A 22,589-nucleotide genomic window follows, 5' to 3' on the forward strand; every position below is an offset into this window, starting at 1 on the left:
TTATGTGTAGGGGTTTGAGTTGGGTTGATTTCAGAGTCGAGGATTCTTCAGCTACTTTACGGCATTCGAGGTGAGTTACCTTCCCGGTAACAGTGGGTCTAAGGCACCAAGCTCGGCCCACTAGTAGGAGTTTGTAGTTAGATGATAGTATTTGTGATAATCGTCTGTTATTCCACTATCTGTTATGATTTGTGTGCTAGTATGTCATGATAGTATGTGATAGTGGTAGGGGGTGGAATAGACCCCGTATTCTGTTGATAAACCGGAGGGTAGGTCGGGCACCCAGATATGTCTGACAATATGTTTATGTATAGTTATGATATGACATTATGTGGTAGTAGTAGGGGTAAAACAGACTCTATAACTGGTTGAAATAAACTGGAGGGTAGGTCGGGTACCCAGATATGCCTGACATGGTGTCACACCCCCAAACCAGAATGGCGGAAGCATTCGAGGGCGGATGACTTCACGTAGTATCATAACAGTTGAATATTGTAAAGAAAGTAAACACAACCATCATAAATATAATAAAAACTTACATTGTTGCGAGTAATACATGTTTCAAAAAAATATTACAAATATGATGATTTAAAATGTTTTGATAATAGACGCCTTAGCGTTCCTTCTCCAAAAGCTGATGGTTACCTGTATTACTGATTCCCTGAGAAATACAAGTAGTTTTGAAAAAGTGTCAACAATTAAGTTGGTGAGTTCATAAGCGTTTTTGTACTGAAATTTGTATGTCCTTGAGTAAAAATAACTGAACGTGTTTCCCAGAAAATCCGATATTTTCTACATATAGTTTGAAAAGTTCCAAAGGCTGGAGTACAATGGTGTCTTTCGTGCTCGAATAGATTAGTGTATTTATACTCAAATAATGTATTTACTGAATGTATCAAAAGTCTCGTAAATCAAACTTATTTTAATACTTCCATGTGAGTTTTATAACCATGCTATTGACCCAGACTGCCTGTAACAACGTTCTTCAGGCATTGTAGTGTTATGACGTTTGTCACCCCAGACCTGCCGGTCTAACTATAGATAACAATTTAGGTGCGGGATTGTCAATCCCGTATAGATCTATACACAAGTATCACGCTCTCCCTCCAAGAGATTATGGTTTATAATACAGGACTTGAAATACGTACTTGAGAGTACGTTGAAGCTGAATGTCTCACAACTCTTAGTATTTAATAGATTTACGAAAGAAAAGTCTATATTTCGTGTAGATGAAAGTATTTCATTTTCACAATGTTTACGTAAAGATGTAATGAATAACCCGCAAACTATACCCATTATAGTTTTTCCGAAAGTGTGTTCCATTTGGCGATAAAAACTCGATGTAATACTAACTTTGCATGTAAAGTATAACGTTGATATCAAAGTTATTTTAACATTTATAAAAATGTAGGTGATGTATGTGAATCCGTATAAAACGATAAGTTTTTCTCGTATTGCACTTGTATTCCCCCCCCCCCTAAAACATGAAAAGACGTGAAAAAGTAGGGGTATGAACTCACCTGGAAAGTGTGATGATTCGAAGAAAATGAGATTTTTCTCGGGCGGCACTTCGTCCAGAAAGTGGTGACATTCTCGGGAATCTCGGGGCTTCAGACCTTCGTCGGGGCTGAGGTATGAAAACCGCGGCTTCGGGATATTTCTTGCACGCAAAACGGAGTAAAAACGCAAGAGGAAGAGAGGAAATGAGCACTTATGCCCGGAACCCTCGCATTCCTTTTATAGGGGCTGAAGACCCTCAATACGCTGGGCATACGAGGTTACGCGAGGCGTACCCGTGCATCATCGCTTACCACATCCTCGTCTGCCGGACTTCGGATGGGATGGGCATAGAGGTGTAGAGGGGCGACGTAGACGATCCGGAGCCTAGCATCCGAGTACGCTGGGCGTACGAGGGTACGCTGGGCGTAAATCGTCTCGGTTTGTGCATCTCAAACTTGTAAAATCCGTAACTTTCGCATACAAACTCCGTTTTTGACGTTCTTTATATGCACGCGTAGGTGAAAATATACTCTACAACTTTCATTTCGACTTCGTCAGCTAGTTTTGAATTTATTTTTAATTATATTTTATTTAATGGGCCGGGACACAATAATTCCGTTAAAAATCTATGACTTCTATATCCGATGTCCGTTTTCGTCTGTCTTTTTACCATTGAGCTACTATTGAAGAGACCTTCAACTCTTGTTTAGGTTGCGTTGGCTAAAAATCGCTCGGTCTTTATTTCGAGTTTTTAGCTGTCTACCGCTGTTCCGAAACTTAGAAAAATCATAACTTCCTCATACGAAGTCAGATTTGGGCGTTCTTTTTATGTATGCTCACGGTTTAACGAAATCTACGACTTTCGTTTAGATACCTAAGGCTAAAAAGTATTTTATCGAAGTTTCACTTTTTACGTTTAACAGTGTTTTACCGGGTGTGTCATGGATTTTCGATTGGTCATAACTCCTTCGTTATAACTCGGATTTGAGTGTTCTTTACGTTTTTGGAAACCTTGGCACGATATCTAACACGTTATGCATCCCAATTAAGATTTTTGGAAACCTTGGCACGATATCTAACACGCTAATTTCGTTGATTCCAAATAGGTCATTATATTTGACTTTTTGAATGTTACATTGATTTGAAAAATATCGGGTTGTTACACGTGGGTTGGTCGGGCACCCAGGTATGCCTGATAGGGGTAGGTCGAACACCCCGGTATTCCTGACATGGGTAGGTTGAGCACCCAGGTATGCTTAGCAGTGTAGGTCAGGCACCCAAATATGTCTGGCAATATGTTTATTGTATGATGTGTGGTATGATGGGGGGAACTCACTAAGCTTTGTGATTACGGTTTTCAGTTTTGGTTTCGTGTACTTCTTCTTTGAAAGGAAAGGAACTGGCTTGATCGCAGCGCATCACACTATGAGTTTCTGCACATGAGATCTTTGGGAATTGTACTCTGATGATTTTTTATTATGACATGTTTTGGGTATTGAGATATTGGTTTTGATCATGATATGCGATGATACTATTGATGTTTTCAGACTACTGGTTTTTTATAAATTCGTAATTAAAAACGAAATTTTTGGTCTTGAATTTTGAGATGTTAAAATACAATAGTCATCTGTGAGGGAGGACATTGGAGGTAACGAAGTAAGTTACACCCAACAATATTATGCAATAGTCATCAGTTTTGAAAACCATTGATTTCCTTATTAAATTTTCGGGTTTCGCTGAGATGCTTCCAAAGCAACCCATGACGGCCAACCCTAAGAGGCAAAAACTAATATCGTTTATTATATAAACGACTCTTCTCTTTGAGAAGAGACTCACAACTATTAACTTTCTTAAAACGAAATCCTTCTAGCAATTTGGCTTACGATTTCCGTGTCTAGATTCGTAAGTATCCTCTTGGATTATCCTACGCTGAATTTCTTGCAACCCAGGCATAAGGAAGAAATATCAGTTCAGAAAATGTTCACACGATCTAAGGGGTATGCAGATCTCCAACATAAACCCTAAACAACTCCAACAAACTATGTGCTATATTAGCCACTAACAACATTGTTTGATAAAACAGCCTTTGCAGATCCGTTTCCAGGAGTCTTGACAATTGAAGCTAATAGAGATTGTGTGGTGAGCCAAAGATTAAAATAATATATTGAGGGGGTAGAATTCTCTGGATGAAAATATTTGGGAATGTAAAAGGATTGATTCTTCGTGTTATCGTTTCTTGATGCATCGACTTTGTGTATTGCACATTCATTAATTGCAACATGGGTCGGGGTGGATTGGATGCATGGGAACTCATAGAATGTGTTCAGGTTTTGGTGTCTATCTCCTCAAAGTAACTTGGTCTTGGGGTGCAGTCTTAATTGTGAGATCAAAGGGTGTTACTGAGAGATATTTTTTTGCCTTAAAAAGGTGTTTTGTTTTTGGTGGGAAGATTTGGGAAATTGGGAAAACTTGGTGTTTTGTGTATTCTTTCGTGTGTTGTCATTCTGTGTGTTGTGTGTGTATGTGTGTGTAATTCCATCACGGGAACAAGATTGGCTGAATATACTTCCTGGCTTACTAGAGTAGAGTCTGAAATTCGTCTCTGGTTGCTATCATCTGATTTAAGCCTTTATGGGATAAAATGGTGTGATCACATTTCATATAGTACTGGATTGTTTTTCAACGTCCAAAAAAATGTTTCATTGTCGAGCATAATTTTAACACTCACCAATTTATGATTGTGAGCTATTTGGGTTATCATGGGTACGTGGATCACTAGACCGGGCATCATGATGCCCGAAACCGGGGGTCGAGAGGATTCTGGCAACAAGAATATGTTTGGGGTTTGCATAGGACTGGATTGTTATGTGTTCATAGGTGAATGATATGTTAGTCTATCATTGGTGTGTTCATATACAGGTGGTGTCGCATTGTAATATTTGTTTTTGTTCGGGCTTCATTTTCCTTATAGTATATATCTGGCTGTTAAAGAAAAAAAAGTACCAAATTTATCTGGAGAACGGATAATCTGCATGACAGCATTGTAGTAGTCAGCATAGATGATGATGACACTGGGATGAAGCTCTCGAAGGTGGTTTAGTTTTGTTTGCAGCAGTTCATTGTGGTATTCGGCAAGTGTGTTGAACATGTTAAGAAACGGTGGTATCAATGGCAACCCAAGACTCTCAGCTTCAGGAAGAACAAAAAATCAAAATGAACTACATAGTTTGTTACAGACTATTTACAAGATGTCAAATATCTAAAACAAACACTAGGGTTGATACAAAGAAATCAATATGAAGTTATGATAATCCTGGAAAAAAAAAGTAAACTTAGATCAGAAACTTGCATGGAAGAAAGATATGGTTTTTCCAAGATGCAGGACAATTTTTAATTCATGCTTAGCATTACACATCTGGATTAGCATTACACATCTGGATTTTGCTTGTGCAGAGTGAAATGCTTTAGGTATTTGTCAATGCATGAACGAAATTCAATGTATGTATGCAATGGTACTGACAACTAGAATCTGATTTATCGTATAGACATACCTTAAACCATAAGTCAAATTGAATATATACAAATCACTTATGTTGATAAATATAATGAAAAGATTCAATGTATATATATATATATATATATATATATATATATATATATATATATATATATATATATATATATATATATATATATATATATATATATGTTGTTTGAAAAGAAAGAAGGTAACAAAATTTCATGTGGAAGTTATAGCATGGAGCTCCCATTATATAAACAAATCACTTATGTTGATAAATATAATGAAAAGAGAAATAACATTTTATTCAATTAAAATTTTGGATTTTTAACATGTTTTTCATTTTATTAAAAAAGCATGTATGGTTTTTTGGATTTTTAACATGTTTTTCATTTTCTTGGTAAAACATACCCACAATGTTTTTTCCACCTTTGTCTAGCTAGGTTGTTTCTTCTCTTTACTATTAGGGTTAATATTTTAAAGTGTAATGTGCAAAATGATACCAATATACTAAATTGCAAAAGCTTTTTAAACATGCACATTTTGGGCATTTTGAGAATATTTTTTTGTGGATGAGATCCTTATTCAAATTGAAATTAGGTGTCAAGGGTTAAGGGCACTTGAAATTGTAATTTCTTCCTTAATGCTAGTAAAAAAACCAAGCTTATGTAAATTATGAAAACCCTTCCTCAATTCTTAACATGTGTTTAACAGAAATAATCAACTCCATCACTCAAATCCATCAATCTACATGAACAACTATGTTTTTTTAATTAAGTGGAATATATTAAAGAAAGAAAAGAAGAAACCTACATATATTCACATAAATTAATAACAATCTTATTGTCTTATATATGTCTATCTACTACTTGTTATGATTTTTTTTATTGATTATATGATACAATGCTATGATATGTTAATATTTTATGATCTTATATATGTTGATTACACAATACGATGTCATTATAAGTTGTAATGACATCATATCGTGTAAAAAACATATATAAGATCAAAAAATAACAATCATATCATAGCACCGTATCATATAATCAATCAAAAAGATAAAATCGTAACACATAGCATGTAGACAAAAAAAAATATATTTTAGGGATGTGTGCTCAAAAAAAACTTACTCACCTTTGTTTGCTGTAAAACATACCCTACTTGTTGCTCTTGTATTCTCCTTTAATCCAAGAACGATATCCTCAATATAATACATAAGTTTAGGCTTAATCACCTCATATAACAACTTATCACATCAATCAAATAAAAACTAATTTAGTGACAGTTAGATTACATTGTATCATTAGTTAATTAACTTTTAGCTTCTTATCTAAACTACTATTTTGATAAACAATATGTTCATACATCAAATCAACTCTATTGTATCAATTGGGTTAAGTTATTATATAAGGTCGGGAGTTGCATGCAACGCCTCAGTTGTTAGCTCAAAAGCCTTGCTCTTCGCCACAAGGGCCGCTTGGTTGCCCTCTCGGCCATATGTAATCCTCAACGTCGTCGGAGCTGGTGCTACAACTGCTTCATCCGTCAAACTCGGACAATCGACCTTCTTATGGTCCCTCTGATTACAATGAAAGCAAATGATTCATGAAGCATGGGTGGTGGTGGTGGTAGTGCAATCCCTCTCGAAGTATCTTGTCTTGCCACACTTATATCAAGTTTAACCAACCGCCCTGCAAACCCCATCATGCATCTTGCCGCACTTGCCACGACGGCCCCGACGTGTTGGCCCTTCGATCTAGACTCAAAAACCTTGGGTTTCTCGCTTAACCCCCAGATACGTGCACCCGCTCTGCCTTCCTGTAACACCTCAAATTTCAAACCAAAATTTTCATTTTTAAATTACCCAAAAATATTGTTCAGAAGCCAAGTCATCGGAAAACATAAGTGTCAAATACAAAACATCACAAAATTTCAGAGTGCCACAAAATGCCCAGTCACAAATTTCCCAGCTAGTGTGTACAATCATACCTTCTCCTTCCCATGATCCTCAGAAGTACCTGAAACACATATAATCAAAAACTGCAAGCTTGAAGCTTAGTGAGATCCCTAAGATACCACATACATAACAACATAAATAAACAGCTATGGGTTATCAGCAACCCTGGGGACTAGCAGTAGTCATGCCATATGGGTTATCAGTTACGTTGAAGACCACGGTCTCAGTCACACATAAACAACATAATAGAAAATAAAAATTAGACCCAACTGGTCATCACAGATACAACTAGTGTACCGCACATGTAAGTATAAGTGAGGTGACACACCTGATATTGATGACAAATAAATCTCACACCCGAACTGTCGCAACTATACTCCGTGTAATATCATAATAAGTAATTGTAATTAATAATTAAGGTTCGTAACTCAACTTGCGAGTCCAAATCGCACAACTAAGCCCCCTTAAGGGAAAAAAGACCATTTTCCCCTCCCATGGTCCAAAACCCGAATTCTTGACCAATGGTCAAAAGTCAACAAAAGTCAACTGCCTAGATCGTATGTTGGGCGTACACTCCTCCTACACAGGGCGTACTAAAAAATCAGGCAGGATCTGGTCAGGCTACATTGGGCGTAGTCAAAAGTATGCGGGGCGTAAGCCGTCCGATCCCAAAAATTACTCCAAAATGGTCTTACACGTTAAGACATGCATCCCAAACACAAATATGACCTTCTTAGAACGTCTTAATCCATAAAGTCCAAAACTTGAAGCCTTTCCATGGCTAAAAAGAGTTTAAACCTTAAAACTCAAATTTAACCCATACTCAACACCACCAAAATCTTGCATTACTAGAAAGGGACCATCAAGCAACCATTTTTATGAATCTACAATACCTAAAACACTTGAAAAGACAGCTAATATGTTATGGAGTACTCCATACTCACAAAGGTCCAAGCTTTGGGACAAAAAGCTCATCAAAAACTCATCTATGGACATCTAGAAGGAAACACATCAAGGTATAAACTTTACACCACCTTCTTCACTAGTCTTCTTCTTCAGCAAAAGGCCACCAAAATCATCACTAAGCTTCAAGATCTTCCTTTACAAGGAATACACTCGAGATTAGCGTTTGGAAGGAGTGGAGGCTGATTATGGGAGGTCCAAGGGTTAGTTAATGTCTTGAAATAGGGGTGAAATTCTGAAATTTAGGGTTTAGAGACTAGGCTAGTATGCTCGGCGTACCATATACACGCCCCAGCGTACTAATGGCTTCCGCGATCCCGAGCTAATCACGAGTAAGCTACGCGTACCCTCATGTACGGCCAGCGTACAGGATGAAAGCTTGAACTTAAATCACAAGGGAGAAAATGTGCAAACTTTGATTAGGTCAAAGTCTAAAAGTGAAAGTACCTGATAATCAGATGTTACACTTCCTCTTTCGATGTGCTATAAATCGATTTCCCACTCCCAATCCCTGGATATCATGTCCTTTAATGTTGGACGGGCTTAATAGCTAACAAACTCCCTGATATTATATCTTAGCATATCATGTTACCGATTCTTCTTCATCTCCTCATTTTCAGCATACTGGGATACGAATAAACCTCTCTCTCGGAACTTGGCGGTGGTCTCTACCAAGGTCTCAGTCGTATGCCGCATATCCTGGAACTCCATCGCCAACTGTTGCACCTCAACAGCAGGTGCAAACTCCCCTCGGAACTGGGTTACAAAATCCGACCAGGTCATGGCCGTAATGGCTAATGTTCCCAGAGGATAACCAACCTCCTCCCACTAATCCCGGGTTCGCTCCCTCAGACAGCCTACAGCGAACCTCACATTCGACCCCTCGGGGCAGAAGCTAGTCATCTGATCACACTCCATGTCTGTTGTTCATCGTTTGGTGGAAATGTTGCCCTTCACCCAAAAGAACAATGGTGCCCTACATCCCCTAAAAACCTTGAAGGAGAGAGTGTGGGCTACGTATTGACCAGTAGCAATCTCAGATCTAAAGGCCCGCAAACGCTCCCCCATCAACTCGATGAAACGCTGCTTGATCGATCCGATCATCACCGGTGTCGCATCAAGGATGCATCTTGTAATCTCTGACGCGATAAACTATTATAGCCCTCATCAATTGGTTTGGTGTCCATGCCCAATCTCGATCTAGATCCCGAACCTCTTGCTCCGCCAGATGTCATCACCATGTCGAAACACAATACATAAGCAATCAGTACACGCACGAAGAGGTTCACACTACGAAAGTTTCTCAAAATCATCAAGACCTTCATTGTCTTAGGTATAGATCCGATGTTTTCAGTAGTACGGGCCCAATACTACCATCCATACCTGTGTATACCTTCCTCAAGGACTCTCTCGAATTCTCCAACTCACTTCCTACTATCCATTACTTCACTCACACTATATAGCTCCCTATGCGCTAAGACTTATCATAGGCTTTCCTAGGATTCCCTTTTTCCATCACCCGCTGACATCAACTGCAGAAGAGACTCCCTCCAACTTCTCTAACAGCCTCACAAATACAGTTACATGTTATCGACATCAGATAATTTTTGAATGCTAAATCCTACCCTACAATGGTTAGACTCAAAAAATAGCTATTTCAATATGGTTGAATCTAACCTTCAAAAATTATCCTATCCCCATAACATGTAATTTTATGCATTCACTTAATAATTAGCCGGCAGCAACGGAGTCCCTGGAAGCACAAAGCTAGCACCATTCGAGCATTGGGTTCTAAACCAATGCACTACTCCTAATCAGGCCATTCTATATATTCATCTTAAATCTATAATAGCATGCAGTTCTAAAGGCTCATACAATTGAAATACAATGCATCTCTCCAAGAATTCTACCATGCAATTACGAACAAATCCTCAACCCTAATCTTGCATGCTACACATATACACATATGTTGAAACTATAAACATGTATGAGTATTTTAGGAAATCCTTACTTGAGTACGACTGATTGCAAGTATCACACCCATTTCTATAAAAAAAATCCATGTATAGAATCTATTTTCTTTCAAAAAGATTTCAAATTCCTCGGTTTGAGTTCAGACATACCGACTGTGTGCCAGAATCCCTAAAACCAAGGCTCTGATACTGTGACAACCGAGAGGTTTCCATCACTGATTCCCATTAGGAAGCTAGAAAACAGATGTAATAGCATAAAATAGAAATATTTGATCTTTTAGATAATAAGAATAAAATGTGCCATTACATTTATTGTTAAAAACGTTCATTAGGCTAAACAATTAGCATCCGAAAAGTTGTAACATTTCCTAACATGCGTGACATACTTGGATATTACATGTTAACATGATCTCAAGGGTATATGATTCGTAAAAATCCGAATCTAAAGGAAAGAATTATGGATTTTATAAAAATAGAAATCTGCCACGTAATAAAAATTAGTTACGCCAAAACGGTACCTAGAGATTGGTTGAATTTTGACTAAAAGTGAAAAAGGAGTTTCTTAGTAATCCTCAATATATAAACTTTAGGAAAAAGTTTGCCGAAAATGGAGTCCATACGAGAGATCTATGATTTTTATAAAATAATTTACTTTTAACCCAGCTAGCACGAAAATGAAAGTCAAAACTAGCTAAAACATCGTAAATGAAATTTGTAGTACCCATTGAGATCATCACATAAATATAAAGATCGTTTAGATTGCGAGAGACGTGGCCGAGTGGTAAAGTGACATGTGGCAGCTTTAATACTCCAGTTCCCATAATTTTTTCCATCAATTAAGGGATTTACGGCTGAATCATATTCGCTATATTATAGTAGTTGAACAAAATTGTTGTCACTTGTCGGTGGTTATAAAGAAAGAAGGTAGACCAGAATTCCTCTCACAAAAGAGTGCATATATTGTTTAAATGATTGACATTGCCCTATATTTTTATTTCGTACTACTTCACTTGTTTTTTTTTATATTAATGTAACACACCTATTTATATGGACAAATACTCAAACGGTAAGGAAACATAATGGCTAAGAATTGCCATAAATGCTAGCTAACTAGTCATCACAAATTACTCCATAAAACTACCACATGTGGAGAAAAGAAAACAAATCACTTTTCCCATGCATGAACATTCCACTCCATCAGGTGAGAGATGATCACAACATTCTAGAAGAATGATTTGTCTACATGGCGTATTAGAAAAAAACATGTCATCAAGTTTTTTTTATTTAAAAGCATTGAGAACCGAAAAGCCATTGGTATACTAAAAATCAAGCCTTGGGGTGCCATTAAACTTTATACTAAAAATCAACCTTCTTTGGGACATTACATCAAACACTTGGGGTGCCTATTCCATCAGAGTAACATCATAATTTCTTTATGTAAGTTGAGGAAAAATAATAAACGTAAGCACATGTGGAGAAAAGAAAACAAATCACACAAAATAATTTTTCGAATCTAAACTTATTAAAAAGCTAAGTGTCTTGTACACGAAAAAAAAATCAGTTTGAATAAAATTTTAAAAAAGAAATAGATATTTGATTTATAATGTGAATTGTCGAGTGACTTCTAATCTTTTACATGAGAATATGAAGATCGATAGATGACGGTGTTCGGCTTGATGACGATGTTGGACGACACCATGTTGGTATTTAATGATGTTGTGGGAAAAAAGAATCGCATACAGAGGTGGTGTTGGAAGGAAGAAGATGGATTGTTATAAAGGAGGTCTGTGGGTGGTTTTTTAAGGTTCATAAACTGATTTCCCAAATTTAAAGGTAATTAAAGATTTTCTCTATTTACCATAATTAATCATAGCTAAGATTACTAATATACCCTTATAGATTTAATTAACGATTTATTTTTTCTAATTTTTTATTGGTTCCTATTTCAATAGAACAGATGTTCATCCGCACATGAACTTATATCTATATATCGCACATTTAAAAATTCATTACGAATTAAAAGTTATGTCTCAGGTTGGGTCCCTTTTGGCCCATTTGTCTTTTTCCCACTTGTTGATAAAACCTTCTGCTAAATCATATATGTCCTCCGCATCAAAGTTGATATATATATATATATATATATATATATATATATATATATATATATATATATATATATATATATAGGGATGAAAGTGGGTTTAAAGCTGGACCCGATGGACCCGGACCCAGAAAACCCGGAACCGGTTAACGGGATTTTGTAGAACCGGAAACCGGACCGGTATATAGGAACAGGTTCCGGTTCGGTTCCGGGTACGGTACCAGGTAAACTGGGTCTAGAACGTGGGTAGGCTGCAACCGGATAAATTGGGTTTAAAACCGTAAAACCCGAAAAAACCGGAATTTTTTTGGTAATTACTTACTATGTAGTGGGCTGAACTTTGAAAATGTTCATATTGATATCCCGACTTTCGGGGACTGTAACTCATTGAATATGAAACCAAAATTGACAAAATTATAGTATAATATCATGGACAAACTCTAAACGACACTATCGAAAAAAACTGCATGTCAATCCGACTTTCAACGAATGAGATATGCATGTGTTAACATTTTCACAGAATATAAAGTACAAAAACAAATAGTTGAAAAGTTGAAAATTTCCAGTTTGGATATCCCGACTTCGGGGGACTGTACAAACTTATAGTCTAAACTCACGTAAAAACTCTCAACTACAAGTTGGAAAACCACATGTCAATCCAACTTCAAACGAATTAGATATGCATGTTTTAAAACTTTCACAGAATACAAAAAAACATAAAAACTAAAAACTTTTAGCTTTGATATCTCGACTTTGGGGGACTGTAATTCAATGAATATAAAACTAAAAATGACAAATTTATAGTCTGAAATCATGTACAAACTATAAAGTACACGTTGGAAAAAACCGCATGTCAATCGGAGTTGAAACGAATGAGATATGTAACTTTTAAACGTTTCAGCAAAACCGGTTCCGACCCTAAAAGTGGTTCCGGTTCATAACATTGGTTCCGGTTTTTAGACCCGGTTTACCTGGACCCGATTGACCGAAACCCGGATTACCCGAAACCTGGAAAAAGCTAATTTTTAAACCCGGAACCGAAACCGGTTCTATATATTCTGATTGTAAGGATTCTGTTCTGATTCCGGTTCCGGTCCGGTTTTCCGGTTCTAAAAAATCATTTAAAAGTCATTTATGTCTAACATAAAGAAAGATTCTAAATAGCGTGAGTGTGTCATGGCGGCAATGTCATGCCTCAAGCATTATGAGTCGTGGACAGTTATGTCGTTTTGTTAAGGCGTGACTAAAAGTCGGAGTTTTGTGTATAATTAATAGTTTTATATGTAATTTCTACTATTGTAAGCATAATGAATTGTAGCGAGTATAAGCATTGTAGCGAGTATAAGCATTGTCACTTTAGATGATATTTTTTCAAGGCTTGGCATCGAGTATAAGCATTGTAGCGATGGCACGTCATGACGCGACTTTTAGAACCATGGCATAAATACATTCAACATCCTTTGCAAACCAAACAATATTGTAAGCATAATGAATTTTAATTATGTTCAAAATATTATACAAACACACAAAACTATCCGAGTCTTTGTAAGTTTAAATCCATCTAACTCCAAATGGTTTGACACTTTCCGTATCCCACGTAAACAATCAAACAATCGAAACACCCCCTTAAAACACTTTATTATTTCCCAATGATGCAATGACCATTGAACTCCATAACTGTTTATTTCTTATAATACACTCCACTCCCTTCACTTTTCCACTAATTGTGGATGTGGATGCTCTTTCTCAATATTTATTTTAACTATATATTACATTTTTTCTAGAAAATGCACATCTCCCATTCCGGCTCCAGTTCTAATAGGTCTCTGTTGCATTTGTGAACCCGATAACCCAACTCAAACTTGTGATGTTAATGTAGGACACAACAAATTAAATTGGGGTGTAGTATATGGGCCTTGAAATAAACTCTTGAAGATTATTAGGTACGCCGCTTCTGTAAAGTGTATTCCATCCCAGTAAGCATACATATTGGGATCATCACATGCAGTCACAAATGCTTGTCCACATGTCGCCAATTGATTGTAATTATATGGACCTCCTCCTCCACAACATGACTTCAAAACCGTTTTTGTGAATCCTGCAATATTTTCAATTCCATCACAAGAAGAAAACCAAGATCCTAAATTAACAAATAATATGGTAAATTGTGTATCACTAGCAATATTTTGGCTGTTCCAATATCTAAACACCGGATCTGCTTTTTGGAATTTTGGGTATCAACCAATTGGCTCCCATCGATTTAAAAGAAAGTGATTCGAGCTTATAACATATTGTGTACTAGTTTTTGCGATGATTTGGAAAGTAATAATCAAAATCCCTATTCATCTAATCCGGATCATTCATGAAAAATTAAACGAAGTAGAGATAAGAAAACTAGTACAGATCTAAAGATGGCTACCCTTTCATATATCTTGTTAAGGTTGATTGAAAAATATAAGTAAATTAAAAACCAAAAAGAATAGGGCTAGAAACACAAAAAAGAGAAACAAGCCTAGTGAATTAACATTCAAGAAAGGTAGCAAAAAAAAAAAAAGAGAGAACTCTGATCAATTACTGTTGTTTTTTAGTTCATAGAGAGATGGTGTGCCTCTCTAACTGAATCAAATATCATTCGAATCAACAAAATAAATAAGGCCAACGACATCGAAAATACTTTAGTCCCATCTATGGCTAATTGTGAAATCTCAATTTATGATGTAAATGCAGATGTTAGAAGAATAACTGAAATTGGTATCGAAAAAGGTTTCACTATGTGTAGTAATACAAATGATATATTAGAAATTGTGAAAAAGGGAGTTTTGTTAAAAATTCACCTCTATCCGAATTAGGAGTGGGTTACGAGGCCAAAATAAATAAAATAGTTGAGTTATGCCTAGAAAATAGGGTATGAAAGGTTTAATTAAGCATTGTAGATCTGATTGGGGAGACATAACATGGAATTTTAGTTTGTAATTCCAAACCGGAAATTGGATGATCTATTTTCAATTTAAACCCTTTGTTATTCCACAAGTTTGAAGGTATAATGAAAGATTTCTTCCTAGCAGTAAAAAGCATATGGGTACAAAAAAATGGACAGTTAGTTCATCACTGTCTATGCTCCACAAGCTTGATCCGATAAGAAATTATTGTGGGAAGAAATTAGTAGGCTGATTGACAATAACAAGGAATGTTGATGATTAATATTCAACGATTTATAGATGTTAGAAAAGTCGGTGAAAGGATATGCTAATTTTTCCTACCAGTGCATGATACTTTGATAAATTCATAGAAAATGTTGTTTTTGTAGATCTGAATATGGGAGGACAGGATTTACAAGAATGTCGACTAATGGAGGTAAATTAAGTAAGATAGACAAAGTCTTTGTTTCTTGATTCTATTCTTTAGAATTCCCGGATGCATAATCCACTTTCATGAAACGTTTCTATCAGATCGTTTCCCGATCATCATGTTGACGGATTGATAAGGTAGATTTCAGTCCTAGTGACTTTAAAAAAGCTAACTATTGGTTAACATATAAGGATTTAGTTGTGGTGGTTTCAAATAGATGGTTTATGAGGAGGATGGATCCCACTACCTTATCTCCTTTCGACGTCGTCTTGGAAAAATTTATAAAGTTATCGAATATGACAGATGAGATTGTTAATGGTTTCAAGAAAAATATAATAAGAAATAAATGGGTTGGAGAGAAAGCTTCACCAAATCAAAATCGCATACATAAGGAGGACGAAAACAAGCCTTTTTGCATAGAACTAGAAACAAAAAAAAGAAGGATTAATAGCATCCACAAGCGTACCATTAACAGAAGTTGGATTGTTTATCTGTACGTTAAGGTGGTTGTTTTTGAATTATTTAAGTCCAAATGGTTGGACAATAACTTTTCAACACCTAGACTTTTTAGTAGTAAACTTGGGAAACTATCAATATCATAAGCTACAGCTCAAGAAATCTTATTATCATTTGACGAAGTCAAGAAGTCGGTACGAGGGTATAGTAGAGATAAAGAACCTAGCCCAACAGACTGTCCTTTGCTTTCTTAAAAGAGTTAGTTACTATTTATCCATTAACAAAGGATCTACCTCATCAAGGTAATGATATACTTTTATTAGTTACTCACTTTGAACGACGTTTATCCATTGACAAATGATCTACCTTATCTTTCATCGCTTTAGTCTAGAAGGTTGAAAAACTGTTAATTCTTGGTGACCACATATAGACCAACCGATCTTATTTGTTGTGTCTGTAAAATAATTACCAATGTCTTGTTTTCGAGACTTAAAGTGGTCCTATGTTTGGAGATCGGAACCTCTTAAACAAATTATGTGAAAGGAGTAAAGACAAAGTGGACTCATCGTCGGTAGCCTAAATGACATCAATTATGCTTTCTTAAGAAAGTAGTTGTGGTAGTTTCGACATAAGTAATAATATATACTCAAAACACTAAGGCTAAATTGGGATTTATGATCCATCATGCAGTGGAGGTGGGGTGGGGGTTATGGATCACTATCTCAAAGATTAATGACATGTTATCATGTACTAACATGAACCTTCATTACTACATTCCAAAATTCAGGCTACCGATGTGTAGGCTAGCTATAAGTGGGCTATTAACAAAATATAAATTGTAGGCTATATTTCTCAGAAACACCCCCACAGTTTGATTGGGAGGTTTACAGAAGTTCAAAATTCATTTAAAATTATAAAAAAAAATAAAGCAGTCGGTACTCCCTTATTAAAAATGTTTGTGTACTGTGATGAAGAAGGGACGTTAAAAATTCGAATGGCACATGTGTTAACCTGGTTCCAAAAGAAATGTATATAAATATCTATGTGTTTGGTTCGTTGGTGTTGCACAGGATTAGAAGATTTATACACATCACTTGTATTTGCATAGTATATGTTAAATGTGGTTCGAGCATCTGGAGCATTCTCATGGAGCATTTGGAGCACTTGGAACTAAATGGAGCACTTGGGGTTCATGGAGCATGTAACAATGGAACAGGTCATCTGAGAAAGGGATGGATCCCTTGACAGAGCAACAGATCAAGTGACCAAGGAATGAATCTTCTAAATGGCGGTATGGAGCACCAGGAAGTGGAATGGAGCATCCTATGCTTGGATGCGTCACTTAGAAGTCCAGGTGCACCCCTATTTGATCTTCATATGCCAAACAGTGACTGGATATGCTACGAAGTGACTTGATATGCCACGAAGTAACTTGATATTCCACAAAGTGACCTCATATGCAACGAAGTGACTTGATATGCCACGAAGTGACTTTGATATGCCACCAAGTGACATGATATGTCTTCAAGTGACTGGATATGCCACTAAGTGAGATGATATTCAATCAAGTGACTGGATATGCCACCAAGTGACTGGATATGCCATTTATGAGGTGGATGTGCGATTGTGGAGTGGATGTCTAGAAGATGCTAATATGGATCATTATGCTCCATCATGTGTGTTGATGATGCTCATGTAAGGATAAATGTTCTAAAAGATGCTACATGGCGGATTGTGATTGGTTGAAACGTTCCATGGGCCTATGGGCCAATGCGATTGGCCGAGTACAGTTTTAGGTCTGATCCCTCAAGTATAAATAGGGATCCATGTAGAGTAATTAGTGTGTCTTCTATCTTGTATTCTAGTATGATAGGAAAATCTCTATGTAGTTGAACTTGTAGCCTCTGTTTGAGAAATCCGAAATAAAAGAATAATCCCCTCATGTCTGTGGACGTAGGTCACCTTGACCAAACTACGTAAATATTGTGTTTTGTGCACATGGTGGCTGAAAGAAAGGTAGATATTCTTCAAAGAGCACATTGCGCTATTCTGTTGAGTTTGACAGATGAAGTACAGAGGGAGGTCGTGGATCAAACAACTGCTTCTGGGCTCTGGGAAAAAGTTTATGACAAGTATCAGAACAACTTTATGACGAAAATGCTATATCAGAAGCAATCTTTCTATACTCTTAGGATTTCGCCAAGCACCCAAGTGAAGGATCATCTGGAAAACTTCAATAGGATCATCTTGGACTTACAAGGTGTGAATGTAAAGATTTAAGATGAAGATCAAGCACTTATCCTATTATGTTCGCTGCCAAATTCTTATTAGAATTTCGTTGATACCATGTTGTATGGTAGGACAACGATCACTGTGAATGATGCGAAGGAATCTTTGATATCCAACAAAATGAAAAGAAAAGCTTCAGTTGGAGAATAAGTTTCTAATTTCGGTTTGTTCGTAGGCAGAGGAAGAGCATCACAGAGAGGTTGTTGTAACAAAAGGAAGTCATGTTCTGAATCTAAAGCCAAGATTAAATGTTATAACTGCAAGGAAGAGCGGCACTTCAGAAGGGATTGCCCGTTGCTGAAGAAAATGAATAATGGTGTTGGACCAAGCAACAACAATGCTGTTGTGGTTCAAGGAAATTCTGATGAAGGGGATGATAGTGAAGTTTTGACAGTTTGTATATCTAGTTTTGTTGATGCTTGGGTCTCAGACTCTGGAGCATCCTATCATATGACATGCAATCACGATTGGTTTGACTCCTTCAAAGAGTCGAATGGCACAATCAAGATGGGTGATGATTGTGTGAGCAGTATCAAGGGCAGCTGGACGATGCAGATCTAGATGCATAATGGTATGGTCAGGAGACTGGATTGATGGTTCGTCCCTGAACTTTAAAATAACTTGATTTCTGTTAGAACGTCGGCAAAAGCATGGACTGAAATATTCTCGTGAGGGTGACTGGGTAAGAGCTTCCAAGGGTGCTCTTGTAGTTATGAATGGAATGACGAATCCTCATGGGATTTATATTCTGAATGGCTTTACAATTAGGGTGAAGTTCAGTTCGGTTCAAAACTCAAGCAAAGATATTATCGAAGTGTTCACTCATATCTATGGAGTCCCTCTCATGTGAAGTCTCATGGTGGATGTCAATACCTTGTCACTTGTATCGATGATTACCCAAGGAAGACCTGAGTGTATTTTCTAAAGACAAAGAATGAAGATGAAGTGTTTGGGCGGTTCAAGGAATGGACTAGGATGGTTGAGAAACAGATTAGGAACCATGTCAGGTCACTCAGGACAGAAAACGGGTTGGAGTTCTGCAAAGAGAACACCACAACAAAGTGGAGTGCGGAACATATGAACCAAACACTAGTGGAGCATGCTTAGTGCATGCGATTATCAATTGATTTATAAAATCAATTTTGGGAGGAAGCAGTCAATACTGCTTGCTATCTGGCGAATAGATCTCCATCAACTGCAATTGATTGTAAGACTTCTCAAGAGGTGTGGCCTCGGAAACCCTCTGAGAACACTGGTTTATGAATGTTTGGATGCTCTCCTTATGCTCGTGTGAATGATGGTAAATTGGAGCACGGGGAAATGAAGTGCATATTTCTAGGATATGCATCTGGTGGGAAAGGTCACCGTCTATGGTGTAAAGAAGATCAAATGTGAAAATTCGTTATTAGCAAAGATGTGAACTTTGAATCTGCTATGCTAGCTAGATGGTGGAGTTTGAAACAGAAAACCCGTATAGTTTTGTGATAAATGAGGAACAACAGGGAGGCAAGGAGCAACTTAAACGTGAGGAATCCCTTGTTCAAACTAGGGAAGAAGTGTCTGGTGATGTTGATGTTGGGAAAGAAATCTTGAACAAGCTTCTGGAGAATGAGTTTGTGATGAACGATTTAGGAGTTGAAAAGAAGGTATCAAGGATGGAGATTCAGAATTATAGAAGACCAGGATGGTTATACATTTCTCATTACATTGACAAAATCTTGCGGTCGTTCTATTGTAATCGGTCCAAACTTGATGGTGCTTCTTTGGCGGTTCGACTCAATCAGGGAAAAGCTGATTGGGAAGTGATCAAGTGGATCTAGTGACACATGAAGTAACTTGATATGCAACGAACTGACTTGATATGCCACAAAGTCACTTGATATAAAACAAAGGGACCTAATATGCTACAAATTGACTTGATATGCCACCAAGTGACTTGATATGCCACCAAGTGACTTGATATGTCACCAAGTGACATGATATGCCATCAAGTGACTGGATATGCTACCAAGTGACTGGCTATGCCATTTATGAGGTGGATGTGCCATTTTGGAGTGGATTTGTAAATATGACAACCTTGGAGAGGATGTTTTATCCCTTGATCAAGATGCACTATCCTCCAACCTGACGTGTCATCTTGATGCAAGAATGTGCCACTTGGTTTCTTGATATGACAAGGTATCCCTTGATGAGCCGCATGCTATGAAGTCCTCTATGTTTCTCAAGATTGTTCAAGGAAGCTCAAAAGTTGAAGATTATAAATGATTATTCCTTGATGTGCCACCATGATGGTCGATATGTCATGGTCGTCCTGATATGCCATTATTGTATTATGATTTTCCACTATGGATCATAATGCTCTATCATGTGTGTTGTTGATGCTCATGCAAGGATGAATGTTCCAAAAGATGTTGCATAGCAGATTGTGATTGGTTGTAAACTTTTATGGGACTATTGGCCAATAGGCTAGGTCCATTAGTGTTTTAGGTCTGATCCCTCGAGTATAAATAGGGAACTCCGAAATAAAAGAATATTCCCCTCGTGTCCGTCGGCGTAGGTCACCTTGACTGAACCATGTAAATATTGTGCTTATAGTTTTGTCGTTATCTGCTTGACTTCCTAACAATATACATGTAACACCCAAAAATCTAGAAGGCCGATTAAATAAAGAAAAGTATTCAATTAGAAAGCCAACTTGTCGAGTCCATGGGGTAGAACTCGATGTGCTGGAAATCAAGGTCGCGTGTTTTTGGAAGACCAACTCGACAATTTGGAGGGGACCAACTCGACAAGTTGTACTGGGTTTGGGAAATGCTAAAATCAGGACTTTGCACCCTATTTAAATACCTTAAGTTGGCCTCATTTCCAGCCTCCACTGTCCAAAACCTTAATCACAAAACCCTAAGCCATTTTTGGTGATTGTGAGTTTACTTTGAGCATTTTGGTGTTGTTTTGGTGGTTTTGAAGAGCAATGAGTTTGAAGAAGGAGCAAGGATTTGAAGAGAGCTTGCAGATCCAGAAGTTAGGCCTCATTTCTGGTTCATATGAGATATAAAGCTTCTACCTTGCCTATAGTATGCTTAAATCTATTTTTAGGATGTTTTCTTCATGTTTTGGTACAAAAATGTTGTTTGTTGGGATTTGGACGTCGTATGTGGGCAAACCCTTCAGCTCTAGGGTATTGAGGGGACTTTATGGAATAAAGGTGACAACTTTATGGCCATGGAAGTCCCATGCAACTTTCAGACCACCTTTTTGGTCTTCTAAGCCCTAGTAGGTCATGAATGCAAGCCAAGGTGGGAGTTTTACATGACCAAATTGTCCCTAGAGCCCAGATCTATGACCTCATGGTCTATCTTGAAGTTTTTATGGCTTTTGGAGTTGGATCCAAGCCATTTTGAGTTAGGGTTAGAGCTCATTTCTTCTAGGATGGGTTTTAATGGGTAAAGTTGGAAACTTTACCCTCCTAGGTGTGTTTTCGACCCACATATGGAATATGGGACTTAGATTTGAATAATAATGGCTTAATGCCTTAAGAAGGCTTAACAGACTGAAGAAATCGATGAGTTCGTAAAGGAACTCGACGAGTTGGGTCGAAGCGTCCCGATTTTGTTAAAAGGAAAAAACTCGAGTTCAAGGATGGACTCAACGGGTTGATTTGAGATTTCCCGATCCTGTTGATAGGAGGAACTTGACGAGTTCATGAAAGAACTCGACGAGTTGGATGGCGAATTCAATATTTTATGATTTATGGAACTCGGCGAGTTGAAGGTTCAACTCGGCGAGTTGAGTCACTCGGAATGTTGACTTTGACTTTGATCAGAGTGTTGACATTGTCATTGACTTTGGCTGAAGTTGACCCCTAAGGGGTTATGAGTATGAAAGGGTAATTAAAGGAAATCTTTATGTGTAGGGGTTTGAGTTGGGTTCATTTCAGAGCCGAGGATTCTTCAGCTACTTACAGCATTCGAGGTGAGTTTTCTTCCCAGTAACAGTGGGTGTAAGGCACCAAGGCCGACCCACTAGTAGGAATTTGTAGTTAGATGATTGTATTTGTGATAATCCTCTATTATTCCACTATATGTTATGATTTATGTGCTAGTATATAATGATATTATGTGATAGTGGTAGGGGGTGGAATAGACCCCGTATCCTGCTCATAAACCGGAAGGTAGGTCAGGCACCCATATATGTCTGACAATATGTTTATGTATGGTTATAATATGACACTATGTGGTAGTGGTAGGGGTGAAACAGACTCCGTAACTGGTTGAAATAAACTAGAGGGTAGGTCGGGTACCTAGATATGCCTGACATGGGTAGGTTGGGCACCTAGGTATGCCTGACAGGGGTAGGTCGAACACCCCGATATTCCTGACATGGGTAGGTTGAGCTCCCAGGTATGCTCAGCAGGGTAGGAAGGGTACCCAGATATGTATGACATTATGTTTATTGTATGATGTGTGGTATGATGGGGGG

At 37.4% G+C, this 22,589-nt stretch overlaps 1 long non-coding RNA gene across 1 annotated transcript; it reads right to left on the minus strand.

The window, feature by feature from the left end:
• Positions 1-504: 504 nt before the first annotated feature.
• Positions 505-5,114, minus strand: LOC145132927 (uncharacterized). The gene is made up of 2 exons (XR_013718297.1): positions 4,504-5,114; positions 505-661 (listed from the first exon to the last, which is right to left on the minus strand). It is a non-coding gene; the product is annotated as an uncharacterized LOC145132927 (long non-coding RNA).
• Between the last annotated feature and the right edge of the window lie 17,475 nt (positions 5,115-22,589).

Source organism: Lactuca virosa, chromosome 8 (assembly GCF_052849685.1).
Source record: "Lactuca virosa cultivar CGN04683 chromosome 8, Lactuca_virosa_CGN04683_v6, whole genome shotgun sequence".
NCBI classification, from domain to species: Eukaryota; Viridiplantae; Streptophyta; class Magnoliopsida; order Asterales; family Asteraceae; genus Lactuca; species Lactuca virosa.